Here is a 17,377-nt window from a genome sequence, read left to right as displayed (position 1 = left end):
TATATTTTTTGAAATGTGATATTCCTCTTATGTCCAACTTACTAAGAGTTTATGCCTTTGCTGTTAGAGATAATAATGTTCTTGTAACTGACAGTCATCGTTAAAAAAAACAAACTTCTTTTTGTTGAATCAGCCCCTCTATATCTGTACCATCTAAAGACATCCTCTGTATCATTTAAGCTTTTCCAGCAATTATGAGAGCCAGTAAAGGAGCCAAATCCAATCTTTGCTTTGTGATCATTGGGTTTTTATCAAATTTTTTCTTAAAAAAGGAAGCTATTTTGCCTCATCAAATTACCATTTTACACACTTTTTAAAAAAAAAAGATTTTATTTATTTGATAGAGAGAGGGAGAGGGAACACGAGCAGGGGGAAAGCAGAGGGAGAAGCAGACTCCCTGCTGAGCAGGGAGCCCAATGTGAGACTCTATCCCAAGCCCCTGGGATCATGATCTGAGCTGAAGGCAGATGCTTAACTGACTGAGCCATCAGGTGCCCCTACACATTTTTTCCTCATATATTTTTCACTCCTTTTCTAATGATTATTAGTTAATTGGTTAAACATGTTAAAAAGTCTAACCAAAAAGTACCTGGTAATTATAAGTTATATAGAATGTTGGTTATTTAAAATCAGTTGAGACATCAGGCAAAGATTTCATATCTAGCAGTTTTTTTCAATGTGCTGGCATTAAATAAATACAAAAAGTGTGCATTTGCATTTGGAACTACTGGCACTTGCTACTAAGTGAAAGATGTTTTAAAAGGATCGAGATCTGACAATGCATCTACTTATGGAGGTATCTACTTAGAGATATATTATTAATTTTAGTCTCACCCATGAAGACATATCTTGGATAATCTCACATTTACTATTCAGAGTGAAAACAGTTCTTTGGGTAATATATTTTTTAAAAAAAAGAATATATGTTTATAACAAAGAATTCCACAGGATATGAAACACTTAAAAGCAAGTTGGAATACATAAAAATTTGTTAAACCCTTTGTGGTTTCCAATAGACTATGGAATGGGTAGGTGTGTGTGTAAATGTATGTGAATATACATATTCAGTGCTTAAGAAGTTGTGGATATTGCAATTATGTATTTAACAAATGCTTGGTATTATTATTTACCAGCCTACTAACTTACACTCCAGTGATATTATTATTTTCCCCTTTTTATCCAAAACTTTTAATTTTAGCCCTTACTTTTAAACAAAATTATAGACATGAATCATTTAAAGGTCAAAGGGTTCTTTGAAAACATTGAAAAAACAGGGATTTTTTGTTTTTTTTTTTTTCTTTTAACCAAAAATAATGGTCCTCTACATGCTTGCTTCTATGTTCCATTCCCTAGAACACAACCGCTTTGATCTCCTACAGATGATCATTTTGATATTTACATTAATGTCTTCAAATACCAGGCGGTTGTGTCGGAGGAGGTTATCAAGGTGATCAGGATGTGTGGAAAGACATTTGAGTCCATCTGCAAGAGTCTGAGACAGTCCTCACTGTCTTCCACGTTCCAGCTCACAAGTCACGGACACCCTCTGGCAAGCAGGAAGCTGATGCCCTGCCTTGGATAGGAGCCCTAGCAAATGACCCTTCAGTAGATGCAGCAGATTGGGTGCATACAAAGAGTGGCCATCAGAGTGTCCAGGTGGGGTGACATATGGCCGAGGATGCTGGATTGCCCTTGAAATACTTGGTTAGTGCACTAACAGCATGTCTTGTGTGCTTTGTACAAGGCTAGGACAACTGTCAAAAGAAATCAGGGGCCATTCGCTGGAATTCCCAACCGGTGAGGGATTAGTAAATTGATTATATTGGTCCCCTCCCTGCACATGAAGTTTCTAAACACATTCTGGTTTGTGAGGACACTGCATCTCGTTTAGCCCAAGCTGCTTTCTGTTGATGTACAAACCAGGCGGCCACCATTAGGGGATCAGAGAAGCTGAATAACCATGTACAGATACCCTCATGGACTAGTGATCAGGGGTCACATTTTAAAGGTCATGATGTACAAGACTGGGCAAAAGAACATGAGATTGAATGGAGGTTCCATCTCTCCTACAATCTTCAAGCAATATGCTTAGTAAAAAGGAAAACAGAAGTATTAAAGCAGCAGATTAAATTACTAACAGGTAAAATGACCTTGGCTGTGTGGGCTGAGGTACTATCTCAGGTTTACTACATTTGAATGACCAACTGGTAGGGCCTGTTCCCCCCTATGCCAGGCTGGGGACCTCTAATACTGTAAAGGTTTAGAAGTCTTGGGAAACAGGCATTGCCCTAACTCACCACAGATCAACATCTGATGCCATTAAGAACATGCATCATGCCTAGGAAAGGACTTACTTACTGGAATTTGCAAGGGTTACCCTTCATGGATGGGGGAGCTACTTTGCACACCTGGATGAGGGGGCTACTCCGTCTACTGAGACCCTTGTCCTACGGCAAACCGGGCCTGTTGAAATAGACTCTACCTGGAAAGGAGCACACACCATTGAAAGAGGAGAGAAGCAGGGGACTCTGGTCTGGCATGTCCCACCCTCTGTCCCTCTCCTTGCCCCTAACTGTGCTATCTACCCCAGCCAGCTTGCAAGGTATATACAACTGGGTCAAGTTCCTAAAGCTGCAGCCTCCCTCTCCTCAAGGCCGGCTGATCAGGTTCTGTTTCCCACGGGTGCAATCATTCAGCTGCTGTCTTTGATCTCTCCATTGGCCTGGAGGATATCACAGCATACCTAGAAGCCCTCACTAAATTCACCCAGCAAGACTTAAATGATAACCAACAAAACCTGTTTTTACTGAACACTGAAATGTTCAGTAAACAATAAACCTGTCCTCCAAAATAGAAGGGCCTTGGTCATGATTAGTGCCATGAAAGAAGGGACCAGTGCCATTGTTCAAGCAGAATGTTGTGTGTTCATATCTGATGAGTCTGTTAACGTGCCACCTTTATTAAATCCTGCGAGGACCCAAGTGAACACCTTGAGCTATCTGCCTCCCAGCCCAGAGGACATGGTGAACCAATGGTCCGGCTCATGAGGCTCTCGGTGGAAGAAGTTGTCACTCCTTTGGAGAATTATTGTCCTAACCTCTGTTTTGTCTTCCATGTGCCTGCATTTTTGCTACGGCATCTCCCTCCAGTGTAGCCAGATAACTGCCACTGAAGCCATCTCCCAGATAGTGAACCCCTTGCTGACTCTGCTGTACACATGTTGGAAGAGGGTGGTAAGTAAGACTGTAAGGGCTGGTCATGAGGGTTGGCGTTGGAGGAGGTTATCAAAATGATGTGACCACCCACTGACCTTTGAGCAGGACCTGAGCATTTGGAAGCCTCCCACCCCTTTCCTGTTCTTGAAATGTGTGTTCTGCTTGCCTTTTCTGCTCCCAGAAGCTGCCCCAAGGACACAGCCTTGAGACAGTAATGTGGCATTGAGACTACCTGGACAGTATATGTGTCTAACCCAGTTAAGGCCTCTATATAAACTTCTAAGATTTGGCAGGCAGGTGCGAAGATCTATTTATCTTGTGGCTGCCTAAGACAAACCTCTCGTGTAAGTTCCTTGCTTATTAAATCTGTCACCTACTGATCTGGAATGATCTGTCTTTCTTCACTCTCTTCCTTCCCTCCTCCATGTAATGGCCCCTTCATATCACGTCTGGGAACCTCCAGAAGTTGCAAGCCCACAAATTGATAACCTGGAAGTGAGAAACCTGTCCTTTCCCTCACTCAACCCCACAGCCTGAACATTCTTCCCTTACTCTACACTCACATTCGTAATATCCTAACATTTTCATTTTGTATAGATCAATTTCCAAGCTTACCTTATCCGATGTTAATTATAATTACAACTGAGCAATGTGGTAGGAGTTGATGACATTTATTTTCCTGAACAATTTTTTTTTTTTTATCTCTCTCCGGAGGGGGATTAGTGATTGCCTTATTTCTTATTAGCTGTTTTCTATGATTTTCTTTTAAATAATCCACCTCAAAGCCTTTAGCTAATTGCCTATATATTCTCCCCAAAGTCCATAAGCATCAGATATTCTCCTACAGGCATCTTCCCCATGGATTCTCTCCCAGAACCTTCTGCCCAGCCTCTATCTAGCAGCCTGATATTTTTCTTCACCACCCTCCTGGCTTTGGATCTTGTCTTCCTCTAACCTTGACTTCTTTGTTTTTTGTTTTTTTTTTTTAAGATATTTTTCATTTATTTGACAGAGAAAGAGAGAGAGATCACAAGTAGGCAGAGAGAAAGAGGGAAGCAGGCTCCCTGCTGAGCAGAGAGCCCAATGCTGGGCTCAATCCCAGGACCCTGAGATCATGACCTGAGCCAAAGGCAGAGGCTTTAACCCACTGAGCTCCCCAGGTGCCCGACATCTTTTTTTGCTTACTCTCCTATTTTGGTTCATGTGTTCTAAGAAAGGATAAAAGGGAGGTAAAATTTGGAGGCTTTGCCTGTCAAAATACTTTATTGTTCTCTCACGTTTGATTGATAGTTTGCCTGTGCGTATAACTCAAGTCGGGAAACGAATTTTTCTCAGAATACTGAAAGCATTCTTCCACTGCCTTCTGGCTTCTACAGTCCCTAGTGAGAGGTCCAAAGGTATTATGACTCTTGATCTCTTGTACAAACTTGTATGAACTTCTTGTCCTGAATACTCTGGATTTATATGACAACAGGCTTTGTGGCATGCCCATTTTAATCTCTTGGGTGGACATTTCCAAGCCCTTGAAATTTGAGAAGTTACTTCTTCTGGGAGAACTTTCTTAAATTATTTTACTGATGTTTCCTTCCCATTTTTCTCTTATGCTTGGGTATTAAACTTCCTGGATTGATACTCTAATTTCCTTATATTTCCTCTGTTTCCTATCCTTGTCCTATTGTTCTATTTCAAAGTGATTACTTCAATTTTATTTTCCCAAACCTTTGTGTTCTCAGAAGAAATCTGTACTCTATCATTCTGTTCTTATATTATAACTGAAAAATCTGTTCTCATCACTCTGAGAATATTAGTGACAATCATTTTTATTATTCTTTCCTATGTATAGTCTTCATTGTTTTCCAATATTCTAATTTTTTTCCTTTACTTTTAATGGTAAAGGATTTCCTCCAATATCCAGTAATCACCGGTTGCCTACTTATATCTAACACTGGGATTCCAACAATTGATGAGGAGGTCATGAATGGAGCTTGCAATGTATGCTTTACTGGAGGATGACTCAGCCAAGTCTTTTAGCTGAGGAATTTTGATGTCAAAATTAGGTTGGTTAGTTTCCCCAGAAAAGAATCTTCAAGTCTCTTGCTGAGAGGATATATTGTACCTTGTGTTTTGGAAGTTAAGAAGAAAGGAAGAGCTGGAGAATGTTAGCATCCAGCATATATGCATCTATTTAACCCTCCATTTCCCCTCATACCTTTGGTCATACCCTGGTGTTGATGTTTTCTAGACAAGGGAAGACTATTTCACTCTTTCCAGAAAATATAGCTCCACTCTTTTTTTTGTAGTAAGGGTGGGGCAACATCCTAGCGTGGAGAATAGTGGATAGTTACCTCCTTCCTAAACAGATTTTTTTGTTTTAATGCAGTCACCTCATTTCCACTTTTAGAAACACCTGACATGGCAGCCCTCCCACTCAGAGATGAAGATTATGTCCTCTCTCCTTGAATCTCAGTGGATTTATCATTAATTCAACCAATAGAGTATGGGAGATCTGAGAGCCATGTGATTTCCAAGTATAGATCATAAAAGGCTTTGTAGCTTCCATTTTGCTGTCTAGAAATATTCACTCTTGTAGTCCTGAATCATCATAATACGAAGTCCAACTTCCTTGAGACCACTGAAGAGGCCATCTGTAGACATTCTAGTCAAATATCTAATCTAAGCCTGACTTTGTCTAATCCATCTCAGTCATTCGGCTGTAAGTAAAAAAGCCATCTTGAAAGCAGTTTCTCTAGCCCTGGCTGTGCCGACTTTTAGCCGTTCAAGTCATCTCCATTTTGGTCCCAGACATCATGGAACAGAAAACAGCCATCCTCATGGCACGCTTTCCGAACTCCTCACCCACACAATTTGTGAGCATAATAAAATGGTTATTGTTTTCTACTAGTACATTTTGGGGTAGTTTGCTATGCAGTAATAGATAATTTACATGCCCAGGACTCTGAGTTATGAGTCACTGAGAATTCTGGTCCGAGACAGATTGATTCTTGGATTTCTTCACCACAGGCTTAGGATTCTGTTTGCTTAGGTCTGTTAAGCCCTTTGCTACTAGTATAACTATGGTTTCCAAAGCCTCTTTTCTTGAGCTCCCAGTCTTTGTGGGTATAGGCTTTTAAATATAAATCTCTTCACATTCACTTTAGAGGAGTGTCTAAAGGATGCATAGTAGGTACATATATTTCTCCTGAGAGCCCACAATTTTTTTAAATTTATAATTCTCTAATCTGGCTCAGATATAGTTTACTTAATTGAACTGCACATGTAAAGCTTACCATAAAGTTTATTCTCTGTCCTTTTTGGGGGGTTGATTGCATTGGTACCAATGAAACTCCTTTCATTCCTGGTGGGTGTTGTTGCTGCTAATCCGGATACCCTATTTACTGCTGAGAATAATGAGGGTTTTCTTTATTTGAACTATGGCTGATATTTAGAGATATGTTATGCCTTATAAAATTATTTTAATTTTGAGGGACATCTGGGTGGCTCAGTCAGTTAAGTGTCTTCAGCTGAAGTCATCATGATTGCAGGATCCTGGGATGGGCTCTGCATCCGGTTACCTGTTGAGGAGATAGCCTGCTTCTCCCTCTCCGTCTGCCTCCCGCTCCCCCTGCTTGTGCTCGTGCTCTCTCTCTCTCTAACAAATAAATAAATAAACATCTTAAAAAAAAAAGAATTCTCACTAAATTATTTTAATTTTGAAATAATCCACTGAAATGTATCAGATAACAGTATCATTGAGGTGTGTCCTTTGTTTGTTCTTTTTCACTAAGACGTTAAAACACCTCAAACAGTGTATATATTGATTTCATCGTAACTTTCTTATAAAAAAGAATCTTAAAAGCAGTGTATAGATGCCACCATTTCATTTTCTAGAAACTTCCCTGAGACCTTTCTCTCTCTGATAACACTTCTGCTTGGTAACCAGGTTCTACATCAGCTAAGCCCATTCATAAGATTTAACCTGAAATTTCACTTCCTTCCTGCTGGTCAAATTGTGTCTTTTTAACACCACCTCATGTAAGATAGTCTTTTGATCACATTTTTTAATACAGCTCAAGATGTATTTCTTCTGTGAAATCTTATACGGTGGCATAAGAAGAGCTGTATTTGTCTTAGAAGAGCTAGGTCCGGGGCACCTGGGTGGCTCAGTGGGTTAAACCTCTGCCTTCATCTCAGGTCATGATCTCAGGGTCCTGGGATGGAGCCCCGCATCGGGCTCTCTGCTCAGCCGGGAGCCTGCTTCCCCCTCTCTCTGTCATCTCTGCCTACTTGTGATCTCTCTCTCTTTAAAATAAATAAAATATTAAAAAAAAAAAAAAAGAAGAAGAAGAAGAGCTAGGTCCATGGACTAGTTTCTTCTTTAAACTCTTAGCTCATTTCCTCTGAGGAGTAGGGCAATTTGTTACCATCTCTGAACCTTGGAATTATCGTTACTTACCTATATTGGAAACAGCAGTCAGCAGTCCCTTCCCTGATGTATGTGTACATTTTTATGTGTGTGTGTGTGTGTGTGTGGGAGAGAGAGAGAGAGAGAGATGGAGAGAGAGAGAAAGAGAATATATTGGAAAGAATAAGGCTGTTAAAAAACATCAGTACACAAATGTAATGAATTACTTAGTTTTAAACTAAATGTGAGGTGACAACAGTACGCGTCCAGATCAGTATGCTATGTTTATCTACCTCACATCTGGCTCCATTTCATATTTTTACATTTGTTTTACTTGCTTCAAAAAAAATCAAGATAAAGGTGTCTTATTTTATGTGTCCTTGGAGAAGTTTTGAGTAAAGATAGATATGAATTTTAAATATTAAATTACTTAAACATCTTTAGCCTACATATTTTGCTTTAAATTCTACTGATTGTTATGTTTTTAGACCCTCACTAGGCATATTTAAGAGAACGAATGCATTTTAATGTCTGCGTGTGTATAATGACATGTATTTATTACATAGCCTCAGAATTATTTCCTAAATGCATCATATGAGTATTATAGTCCCAAATTAATTGTGATCAATTTGGAGATAAAAAAAATTGCATCATGTACTTTGTTTTGTCCTTCTTCCAAATCCAACTCGTTTCAGATGGGCAATAAATAATTTCTAAATGCACACAGAATGTATTTGGCAAAACATTTCCCAGCAAAATGCCAGGTAGGGAATTGCAAGTAGAGAAAACCCTCTTATCTTACACTTCCAACATATGACTCCATTTTACACCAGTCTCGTTTTGCCATTTTCAGTTATGCAGTTTCTCCAACTTTCTTATCAAAATATGTTTTCTACTAAATACCTCCTAGCTTTATACACAAATATTTACTCTGGGTTCAAGTGAGTCACTTTCAACCAGTCTGTAGTTACCTGGGCATTTGCTTGTTGATTCTAAAACAATGTCCAGCACAACTGCCTGACTGTCCGTATTTTTTCCACTGAATGTGAGGCTGGTATCGGCACTGGTCTGTAAGTTTGAAACAAAATGGGAGTTGGCAGAAGTTTGCAAATCAACCACAAAATACTATAAAAGGAAGAAGTGATCTTAATGTCTCAAAATATTTAACCTCTGGCCTTATCAGTCTAATGGTGTGAATTGTCTGGATAGCTTTAAAGTGGGCTGTGATAAGTAAGCCTTCCATTCAAGTTAGATTTTACAAACTGAATCCTTTCCTTGGAGCAAATTCACAGAGTCAAGTAATGCTTCCATCATCTTATTTATGAAGGAGAATAGAACTACAAATCTAAACAATCCCAGAAGCTCGATATATGATGCCCATTAGTTCATTTTTTGGGTGGCCAGCCTTAAAAGTGGCTCCTTCTCCCAAAATAAGTTCAATGTTTCTTGCTCCAACTTTCAGAATTGAGAGGTTCCACCTCAAAACAGAGGCTGTCTGAGAAAGCATTTCCAGTTATTATGTATCTTGTGAATGGCGCCAGTCTACCATTATAGTAGGAATGTAGTTTTGGTAATCACAGACTCTATTTTTGGCAATAAGTGATATGCAAATGCAAAGAAGCATGAACTGCATGGCATAGATCCATTGTTAGTGCCCTGCTATACCACTTGTCTTCATTGTGCAAACCTCTGGGCTTAAGTGGATTATAATACAATAATCTAATGCAATTAAAAGTGCATCTGGAGAACAATGTAAATTTACATTTAGTGTTCATAACTTGTTATGTAGCTTTCAATATGTTGTATCATGTACTATTCATGACCCTCTTTGTACTCTACCTCTCAGTATTTTCTTGTTTCTCACGCCATTCATTCAATTTCAATTTTTAGCCAAGTGTTTATTTCATGTGAGTTGCATTGAATGTGAAGAAAACAAACCTCATATCTCCTTTACTACACAGATTAGATTTAAGCTTTATTTCCAGAACAATCCTTGTGTGAGATTAATATCTAGTTAGTGAAAGGTATGACTTTTTTTCTATCAATATTTAACAGAAAAGAATTTGACTCTGCATTCTATTCCCCGATAATTAATACTCACTTTGATATTGTAGACGAAAGGATTTTGTATTCATTCTGTTGACAGAATGATTTGAGACCAAGGAGGAAATGCTGTTTGACAACCTCTGCATATTCTTCATTCTGGGGAAAAATGCATTCTGCTAGCTGTCCAATCAATTATGTAGACAAAATGAATTTCATCATAATTCTGTCAACAAAATGCTAACTTGGTTAAATTATTCTCTCCACAAAATGAATTAACTTAAAAATCCTTTTGTCCACAAAATAGATTTAAGCATTTAGTGGAGCCTTGTAAATACTATCGTCTGTTAGTTTAGTATGTGTAATGCAAATATGTGGATTGGCTATGTCAGCATTTCTAGTTCTTTAGAGGTTATGGACCCGTGTGTTGTAACTTCCCTTTTCATTGAAGGTCAAGTGGAGAGCAAAGTCAATTATCCAGAGAATAGCATATGGGAGATAAATGTAGCACTGTCCAAAACTACTATAAGTTAGATCCATTTGAACATCATGCATTTTTAGAAAGTATAATTTAACAAGCTTGCCAACTAATTAAGTCTTTAATTAGGGCTTCAAATTCAACAAGTCACTTCAGGGATAATTCTTCGTAAAGAAAAGAGACTGATGGTTCAACTTCTTGACAGTTTACTGCTAAAGAAAATATATTGTTAAACATATTACAATGCATAATTTAAAAATTATTCAGTATCACCTTCTGTGATTTGGTCTCCTTTTTGGACATATAAATATTTTAAATAAATGCTTTGGTAAATGTATGAGGTGTGGGCAGTGCAATGTATTTCTTTTAAATAAAAGAAATTATTAGTTGGCTTCAGCTTACATTACTTGATAGCAAGTCTTGAAAAGCACTGTTCATCAGTGTGATGTCCAAGAACACATGACACTCATTTATTTTAAAACATATGTGGAAGGGCGCCTGGGTTGCTCAGTGGGTTAAAGCCTCTGCCTTCGGCTTAGGTCATGATCCCAGGGTCCTGGGATCAAGCCCCGCATCAGGCTCTCTGCTTAAGCAGGGAGCCTGCTTCCCCCTCTCTCTGCCTGCCTCTCTGCCTACTTATGATCTCTGTCTGTCAAATAAATAAACAAAATCTTTAAGAAAAAAAACCATATGTGGAATAGGAGTATAAGAGTAATATTTTTCCTTTTGATTACTGTATCTGACCAATGATATAAAGTGACATGTTGCGCCAAACCTAAATCCAATTAGAATACAGAATTTTAAAACTATTAAATAGTGTCTTTGATTTCTATAAATGTTTTACTGGCTTTGGAAAGACAGCATTGTCTTGTCTTATTCCAGTAATTGTCAAATTATTTAATTTGAAAAATGATCATGTTTCATATCGCACCTTCCTAAGATTCTTCTTTTATTTGATTAGAATAGTATAAGCTAGACCGAGGAAGAGAATTAATAGGAAAATTAATAAGATAATTTTTAAAAGATTTTATTTATTTATTTGAGAGAGAACAAGTACAAGAGAGAGAGTGAGAGCATAAGCAGAAGAGGGGCAGAAGGAGAGGGAGAAGCAGGCTCTTGGTTGAGCAGGGAGCCCGACGTGGGTTCAATCCCAGCTTCCTGAGATCATGACTTGAGCCAAAAGCAGATGTTTAACTGACTGAACCACCCACATGAAAGTTTGTTGCACAAAACATTGGTCGTGATTAAGAAGCGTAAGATTTGGGGCGCCTGGGTGGCTCAGTGGGTTAAAGCCTCTGCCTTAGGCTCAGGTCATGATCCCAGGGTCCTGGGATTGAGCCCCGCGTCAGGCTCTCTGTTCAGGGAGCCTGCTTCCCCCCTCCCTCTCTCTCTGCCTGCCTCTCTGCCTACTTGTGATCTCTGTCTGTCAAATAAATAAAATCTTAAAAAAAAAAAAAAAAAAAAGAAGCGTAAGATTTAGGGGAGACAATGTGAATGTGACAATGTGAAAAAGAAGCAACTTTCCCAAACAATGCTTTCTTAAAATGATAAAGTCATGCTGTTTTTAAAAACAAAAATATAATAGCACAATTCTGTACCACTTAAAAATGTAATGTTGTCAAGGTTTTAATTGTCAGAGTGGAATAGATGTATTAGTAATAAATGGTGTAGGTACCAGATTTTTTTTTTCTGACTAACAAATATAGGTCATCGAGCCACTTAAACAGAAATTTTAACTAAATTTTCCCATTGGGTGTAGAGTAAAAGCAAAATAAAAATCAATAAGGGAGATTTTTAAAAATATATAACTCCATTGCTATATGCCTAACATGAGAACAGTGACTGGCATTTAGATGATCAGTAATATTTATTCAATAATCAAATGAAATATCATAAATCTTCCTTCTTTCAAAGCACACAAGATTTTATGTAACTTAATCAAGATATATAATATTTTGCTTTCCCCTAAAAATGTTGATCTCTTGTCATAAATGGTAGCAGTGTGTGAAGAAAAAGTAACATGGAAAAAAATGTATTGCTGGACTTGTCTATTTTTGACAGAAGTGGAAAAATTCTCATTTACAGAAACAGCCTAGTGTTTAATGTGATTTGGGTCATATGAATCAAGGTCTCCTTAGTTTTCAGTGATATCCTTTTGTAATCTGTTTTGTATAGAGGACACACACTTTTTAAACTATTGGATTTCAGAGAGTTCCAGAGAATACATAATCCAAGTCGTACTACGAAGGATAACAGTTAAGGAACACTGACAGAGAAAAATATGTAAATGATTTGTAAAGCACAGACTATGACAATGGGCCAGTTGAGTCAAGTCTTCTGACACAGTTCATAAATTCTAGCAAGGAAGAATTACTTGCTAGAAGGTCACGGGCAAGGTTTTGATGTACATGGAATAGCATCGTCCTCAAACTTGGATAGTTTGAAACACTATAATTTGAAACTATTATTGTTATTCTCAAAATCTTTGCTAGAGAGACCATATCCTCTTTTATTATTTATAACCACAAGTTAAGAATTAATGAACTGTGTAATACAGATCTTCCTCAACTTATGATGAGGTTATGTCCCTTTTGAAATCATAGCTTTGACTAGCCTGTCTTAAAGGTGCACAGAACGTTTTTATTAGCCTACAATTGGGCATAATTATCTAAAACAAAGCCTGTCTTATAATAAAGTACTGAATATCTCAAATAATTTATTGAATTTCATACTGAAAGAGAAAAACAGAACGGTTGTGTGGGTACAGAATGGTTATAAGTGTATTAGTTGTTTACCCTCATGATTCCTGCTGACTAAGAGCTACCGCAGGCTACAGCTGCCCAGCATCGTGAAAGAGTATCATACCATGTATCTCTAACCTGGAAAAAGAACAAAATTCAAAAATTTGAAGCACAGTCTCTACTGAATGCATATGGCTTTTGCATTCAAAAGTAAAGTTGAAAATTATAAGTCAAACTGTAGTAATTCAGGGGCTGACTCTATGTACAAATATAATGCTAATTAATCTCCTTCAATAATTAATGCATAATTAATATGCAATATATAACCCATGGCAATAATATGATATATAATTAATGTGTAATACATAACATAGAATACAATATTTCTATGTATTCTATATATCGTTTTATCTATACCCAGAAACAAAGCAGGATATAAATATATAATTACACAAAAATAGATAAATAGATTACCAAAAGTAGTCTATGAACCACTAATGATTAAATGTGATTTATAAGGTGCCTCCCTCAGTTAAGCATCTGTCTTCAGCTCAGGTCATGATCCCAGGGTCCTGGATCAAGTCCCGAATCAAGCTCCATGCTCAGTGGGGAGTCCTTCTCCCTCTCCCTCTGTGTGCTCATTCTCTCTCTTAAATAAATAAATCTTTTAAAAAATGTGAATTTATAGTCCATGGGTTGATTCAAAACATATCACATAAAAATGCATAATATTTTATCTTAATTTGATAGTATAGATGACCAGTATTGTGAAAATGATTTTATGAAAATAGTGATTCCTGTTTCTTTTTTATTTTCTCCATTTATATTTTCTGTTTGCCTACAATAGTACATGTTGCTTTTCAATTAATTTTAAAAAGCATTCAAAAATAAGATATATATTTTAATAAATTCATTATAGTAATACATATACAATACATACATATTTTAATAAATGACATTTACGATAAGTTATTTTTCCAGGTTCATATTTTATAGTACACATGAGTTTATGTGAGTATCTTTATAAATGTGTTACAGCAAGTGAAATCAGAAGAAATTTGTATGCTTTTGTATTCCATGGAATAAAAATATTAATCACCATTTTATGTAGGAATAATACCAAAATGCTTGTAAATTTTTAAGAGCCAAGTATGTTTAATTTGTGGCTATATTATCCCCTAACACAGAGTCTGGAATACAGTTGGTAGCATGGTAACACTTCCGTCTCTCTTCCCCTGTACGTACATATATTAGGGTCAGTAAATATCAGCATCTCTTCACCTTGATTCAGCCACCTGGCTGTTGCTTCTGCTGGCCATGTGATTAGCTCCTTCCCCTCACTCTCAGCGTTACTCTAGCCAGCTCTTATATCTTTTTGTCAATCCTGAAATTCAAGGACTTTGTCCCCCTCTGGTGTGACTTGTTACTGCTCTGGTAGTTGTCAGCACAAGTATGATATTGAAAAGGTCACACTTCTACCATTTCAGTTTCTTACTCTCTCCCAAGTCACCTTCTATAGCTATTTTGGTAATGTAAAATTTACCAAGGTCTGAAGTTACTGAAGGCAAACACAACACAGGGAAAAACATATCCAAGTGTAAGGTAAATACACCTGTGACAGTAGTCCAAAAGGATGGAATAAAGGGTTAGATTATCCCACAGCCTTGTTCCTTTGTCTTAAGGCCAATAACTTCTTTGGATTCCAAGAGAGAAAAGAGAACATCTTTGTGACAAAGATTTTGCCCTTCTCAGGAATTCTTTCTCATCATTTGGCTTGGTCTTACCAAAGGATTGTTTTAGGTCATCTCTTTGGAAATCAGACTCCGGGGTAAAATTTTGCACACAGCATACTTATGAGAAGATGACCTCTAGAAATCAGCTCCCATAGATAAAAGGGAAGGAAGTAGGAGTGGGCAAAAGAAGAAGTAAATCTGTGAAGTAGATCTGAAGATTGGCCAACTCCACAGGAAGCTATGGTGCTAGAATGTCCTTTCAGTGTAATGTCAAATAGGGCCAAGACAAACTTCTCTATGATCCTAAAATGAAACATGGGCCCACTACACTGGGTCTCCCAGGGTAGAGACATAACCATGAGCAAAGTTGCTCTCTATTCCTGAGAAAATCCTTAAGGGCCAGAACTCCCAGGAGCTGGGGAAATAAGACCTTCCTTCATTGAGTAGAGACCTGGAAGGAGAAACACAATCCATAATGGATTTACCCCACCAATTCAATCTTTTAACTCTAATAATATAGAACAGTGAATACTCTCAGGACCAAGTGGCTTAGTCTAAAATGAAATACACTGTGCTGTGTTTGTTTGCATATGAGAAAGTGTGAAGAGCAGGAGGTCACTCAGGGTTTTTAGACATGCATTCTTTATTTTTTTAATTTTTTATAAACATATAATGTATTTTTATCCCCAGGGGTACAGGTCTGTGACTTGCCAGGTTTATACACTTCACAGCATTTACCAAAGCACATACCCTCCCCAATGTCCATTATCCCATCCCCCTTCTCCAAACTCCCTCCCCCCAGCAACCCTCAGTTTGTTTTGTGAGATTAAGAGTCACTTATGGTTTGTCTCCCTCCCAATCCCACCTTGTTTCATTGATTCTTCTCCTACCCACTTAAGCCCCCATGTTGCATCACCACTTCCTCATATCAGGGAGATCATATGATAGTTGTCTTTCTCCACTTGACTTATTTCACTAAGCACGATACGCTCTAGTTCCATCCATGTTGTCGCAAATGGCAAGATTTCATTTCTTTTGATGGCTGCATAGTATTCCATTGTGTATATATACCACATCTTCTTGATCCATTCATCTGTTGATGGACTTCTAGGTTCTTTCCATAGTTTGGCTATTGTGGACATTGCTGCTATAAACATTAGGGTGCATGTGCCCCTTCGGATCACTACATTTGTATCTTTAGGGTAAATACCCAGTAGTGCAATTGCTGGGTCATAGGGCAGTTCTATTTTCAACATTTTGAGGAACCTCCATGCTGTTTTCCAGAGTGGTTGCACCAGCTTGCATTCCCACCAACAGTGTAGGAAGGTTCCCCCTTCTCGCATCCTTGCCAGCATATGTCATTTCCTGACTTGTCGATTTAGCCATTCTGACTGGTGTGAGGTGATATCTCATTGTGGTTTTGATTTGTATTTCCCTGATGCTGAGTGATATGGAGCACTTTTTCATGTGTCTGTTGGCCATCTGGATGTCTTCTTTGCAGAAATGTCTGTTCATGTCCTCTGCCTATTTCTTGATTGGATTACTTGTTCTTTGGGTGTTTAGACATGCATTCTTGAACAGGTTTGAGTACTCTAAGACTCCATATAGTCTGATATTTCCCACCAAATTTGACCAAAAAACATTTTTTTTTCTCTTTCTTTTTCCTCAGTTTCTGGGCTATAATTAAAAGAGTAATTATAAACGATGCTTTCATACATAGTTCCTCAAACCAATAATTCATAGAGATGGTAAAGTCTAAATCCATACTGAGAAAGGGAAATATTTGTCCTAACTGTAGTATTAGCTACACCTATTTCCTCCAAAAAACAATAAAAATATATATTGGCATACTCACCAGGGTTTGTCCTTGTATTTACTCTTCTCCTTTCAGACTGTGCCTTAGAATTGATGCATAATAAATTATGTCACATGAACTTTATATCCCTGGAGAAATTATAATCCTTCAAGACCCTGAGTAGGTAACATGCTTCTCCAGTGAACTTCCCTAATTCTCAATATGAATTAAAACTCTCTCCTTTGTGTTCATACAGTAGTCAGTGAATAACTCTAATCATTTATCTCATCAGCTAAAACTGTCAGTTTCTGTGAATTTATTACTCACTGAAATTAAATTCCTTGAATGTATCATCTGTATTTCATGTATTTTTGGTTTAATAGTAACAAGACCCACCAGTTGTCACAAAGTAGGCACTGAGCCAATAGGTATTTGTTATTGGAGGGGAGAATGGCATTATCCTGTACTACCTCACTCCTGGATAAAGAATATACTCCCAAATAGAGGATTTGAGGGGAAAGTTCATTGTGTAATATCCAGTGTCCATTAGTTGAAATGGGCCAGGAAATGTTGTTATGTTATCATTTTGCATTCACAGGTCAGTTCTATGATAGACCTGCACAACAGATGTAGAAACTGAGGCTTAAAAAGGCTAAAAAAAAAAAAGTTGAAGATAATATTGTTAATGAAGGGCAGATACAGAGCCAAATGACTTGACACAGTTCTGCTCATGAGGCAAGACCTGAATGGAGCTGCTCAGCTACCCAAGATTGGTGTATTGTTTTGTTGATTCTTTAGCCAATATGAGGGCCAAGTGAAATACTGCATATATTTTGAAGTTGGAATTTTAATAATGGTTGGGAAGTGAAATTTTAAAGTTTTAAAATTCCTCATTGTCATAATTATTTTTGTTATATTATTATTATTCTGGGAAGCTTTGCACTTAATGCTTTTATTATTGAAATAGCTT

Source organism: Mustela nigripes, chromosome 3, assembly GCF_022355385.1.
Source record: "Mustela nigripes isolate SB6536 chromosome 3, MUSNIG.SB6536, whole genome shotgun sequence".
NCBI lineage: Eukaryota > Metazoa > Chordata > Mammalia > Carnivora > Mustelidae > Mustela > Mustela nigripes.
This window is presented reverse-complemented; position numbering follows the sequence as displayed.